This window comes from Dioscorea cayenensis, chromosome 14 (assembly GCF_009730915.1).
Source record: "Dioscorea cayenensis subsp. rotundata cultivar TDr96_F1 chromosome 14, TDr96_F1_v2_PseudoChromosome.rev07_lg8_w22 25.fasta, whole genome shotgun sequence".
In the NCBI taxonomy this organism is placed as follows: Eukaryota; Viridiplantae; Streptophyta; class Magnoliopsida; order Dioscoreales; family Dioscoreaceae; genus Dioscorea; species Dioscorea cayenensis.
In genome coordinates this window covers 15,774,623-15,775,121 of record NC_052484.1, presented here as the reverse complement: position 1 = coordinate 15,775,121, position 499 = coordinate 15,774,623, and the positions used below count along the sequence as shown (strand labels likewise).

General features: G+C 44.1%; 1 pseudogene; it reads left to right on the top strand.

Annotated features, from left to right (window-relative positions):
* The first annotated feature begins 252 nt into the window (after positions 1-252).
* Positions 253-499, top strand: part of LOC120276175 — a 12,449-nt pseudogene continuing 12,202 nt past the window's right edge.

Genomic DNA, 499 nt, shown 5'->3' with positions numbered 1-499 from the left:
GAACAAGTGTTTCTTCTTGATCCACATATCCCTCTTAGTAAGGGTGTTGATGGACAAGTCATGCCTCTTCCAGATCCTTCTCTCGAGTTAGCCCAGATCCCTGCCTTCCTTCCAAGTCCCAATAAAACTGTTGTTTCTGTTTCTTATACTGGTCCCAAGGCTTCTTCGACTTCCAAGGGAAAGATGATAGCCTCGTCGACCCCATTACAATCTTATGCATCCCCACCTATCCTTCGCTTGTTAACAAGATAAATGGCTGACTCATCATCTGGAGGTGCTCTTGATCCTCACCAGATGATAGTAAATAAAGTGACAACAGCTCTGCTTTCCCCCTCCTCTCCTTCCGGTGAGTCTGATGAAGATATGAGTAGCTCTGATGAAGATGATGGCAGTATCTCTAAGTATGAAAAGCCTGAAGAACCGGATGACTCTATGACATTAGACGAATATCACAATGGTCTCCAAAAAGAAGCATTGGCTCAAAAGGTTTCACAGAATC